This window comes from Meleagris gallopavo, chromosome 10 (assembly GCF_000146605.3).
Source record: "Meleagris gallopavo isolate NT-WF06-2002-E0010 breed Aviagen turkey brand Nicholas breeding stock chromosome 10, Turkey_5.1, whole genome shotgun sequence".
Lineage (NCBI taxonomy): Eukaryota > Metazoa > Chordata > Aves > Galliformes > Phasianidae > Meleagris > Meleagris gallopavo.
Window position 1 is genome coordinate 5,253,286 of NC_015020.2, and position 3,104 is coordinate 5,256,389.

Here is a 3,104-nt window from a genome sequence, read left to right on the forward strand (position 1 = left end):
TTTTTTTTACCTTCGTCTCTCATGTTTTGGTCTATCTGTGGACCAGCATTTCTTTCTCTGAAACTTATGCCTTCCATATGTCGTTGCATTGCCTCCTGTATTACTTCATAGAGTGGCTGATCCTAGATTGGTTGGCATTGAGAAAGGTAAGATCAACAGACCTAGTAAAAAGGCTCTGTATAATGTGCAAATAGTAGCAATTCTTATCCTCTATGATACTTAAAAAGAACAGCATCTAGATTTTCAGCAGCATCTTCGTCAATATGATACACTTTAAATAATTTTTAACATTGTACAATTATTAACATTAAATTCTTTTCAAAATTGAAAGCAAATAAAAATGTAGAAGTTGATGGATATATTTTTTCCATATTCCCACCTCACATTTGTCTAATCAAGTAATGCAAACATAGTGGAGAGTATCCAACACTTAATTCTTGTAGATAGATAAGCTATAATCTTTCAGAAAAATTATAACTGTATTAAACACTTGAAAATCAGAAGTCATCTTTACCACACTGCCTGCAGGCTGTGGAGAAGAATCATCTCTTGGATACATCCGAGAAACAGGACACCTGAGAATGTCTAATCCATTTGGAACAATCTTACAGTAGTCCTGGATACACTGAAGCCACCACCACACAGCATCACGGCAGTTGTATCTGGCATGTGTTCCTTGGCCAAGCAGGTTGGGAATGAGACCATGTCTTAAAGTTCCACCAAATGCTAGAATTATGTTTCTAAAAAGAAGAGAACAGTCTTAAGTTACTTCCAGGCAATTAGTGGACCAAAGATTAATTACAAAGCATACAAGTTTATCTTAATAGCAAAGTTAAAGAGAAAAACAGTATCTTATAGACAGATTTGTAGCTTCCAACAACAATATTTTGGCATGACTTCATTTAGTATATACTTCATTAACATTAAAAAAAAAATAAATAATCATATTACTTTAGAAACTTTCCAATACTTTTTTTTGTTTTAAAGATGAAATATGTAACTGCTAATATGGTAATTTCCTTTTTCATGGATTTGACCCCTTTGATGTCACAGAAAAGGTTTTAAATGATATCTATTTATTTATAAACGACATCTATATGTCATTTATTATCCTTATATCCATTCAGGTGGAAGTGAGAAGTAAGGGAGAGCAGGACCAAATGGGAATTTCCTATTAAAATACAAAGAGGAGCCAGAAACTGAGGTTTTGAGAAGTTTCTATGCTTTGCATGAAACATGAACTCCATCTGGTTTTAAATTACAAGATAAACATATTTGAAGACTACAGATGTAACTGCATAGGGTAGTATTAGTTGGTCAAGTGTACAGCAGCATAAATACATGCTAATTTAAACCAACTAACTTGTATATCCATATCCTGTGGAGTGCTGCACCCAAATTAAAAAAATTAATGCAAGATTAATGAAAATTGTCAGCTCAGCAAGTCTGGTTTATATCTGACTGATTTATCAGGTTAAACATTTGCGTCTCACACACATATCAGATAATAACAACCCACAGCTGATTTCCAGTATTAGACTAACATTAGTAGTCACCAAACAGAAAAATCATGACAGACAGTATCTTTCTGATCAAAATAGAAATCCCTTGCTCTTCAAATTTTTAGATAAATTACTGCTCAGCAACAATACTTAAAATAATCACGTTGTTTAAGGACAAGCGGTTAAAATTGCTTTATCTATATTATCAGCTGAAATACCAGTGCTGAGAATGCAAATTAAAGCAATATAAAGTATTTTTCATTTCATTTACAAAGAACTCACAAATCCACCGAGGACCACGAAGTTTTATACAGTACATCAACTGTTTCTAACAGCTTCCATGTTTCTAGGGTTTTGAGAGCATGTCTTTTTCCTAAACACCTGCAAAACTACTTCTATCAACAGAAAGGACTAAGCAGCAGTCACTCTTACCTTGCTTCTATATAACGTCCCGTAAGTAACATTAGGCCTCTAAGTGCAATAAAGGTGTCCCTTCCCCAAGAACGGAAGATTCCAGAAGAGAAGTGAGGTAAACCTAATAAGAAATGCTGTTAATCTCATTTACAGATGGGACAAAAATCTTCAAGCAGATATGTCTAACATATAGAAAACAAACACAAGTAAAAATATATCCATGTGCAACTGTAGATTTTTCCTAGAATTGTACTAAGAAGAGTTTTTGTTGTATTCTACAACTTTAAAAATCATGTAATAGACTATTCTAATCAATAACAGTCACATTCAGTTGCTGGTTTTTATTTTATTTACACACTGCATAACATAACCAAATGCCATCTTTTAATTAAAATAACACCACCACAAAAAAAAAAAAGCCCTAACTAGAAAAGAAACAAACAAACAAAAGCTAGAACTGTGACGTGATATATAATGCTTTGTTGGCAAGCATTTATGTTCAAAAGCTATGTCACTTCAGTAGTATAAAAGGAATGACTAGAGAACTATGAATTTCTTCAGTTTAATAATACTCTCAGTCACTATAAAAGGAATCCTGCTTCTCTTTTGAAGCAGTTTCTAGAACTACATTTTACAGCAGACAATATGACATTAAGCTTTAACATTAACATTTCTCTTCTTAATTGCAACTGTCAAGTACATTTTTTTCTTTCTTCTATTTATTAACTTTCCCAATCTAGCAAACAAAAAATGGTAAAGGTTCAAAACAATAGCCTGCTGTGCATGCTTGCTTAAACAAAACCGTGGCTTCTGTCACTAGACTACCCATTATATTTGCTAATGCTCCAATACAGCCTCTGCACCTCTGTAATTTTACAGAATATGGCAACAGCAACTTGAGAACAACGATCCATTTATGAGTTAAAAGTATCACAGGCTCAAATATGTGATGAGAATATTTAAGACCAAGCTCCTCTGTATAATTAATCTCTGTGATTAAATTAAGTGAACAGTGCTTGTCTGTGCTTCCAGGCAACACTAAAACAGTCAGATGGAATGTTACTGGAAACCAGAACCTAAAAGCAGTACAATTCTATGGAAAAGACATACAGCAGAAAGAGCAGGAAAGGAAATCCAGCCAGCCAGGGGCCATGGAACCTGCAGATGCTAGAAGTTTCTATGGTTAAA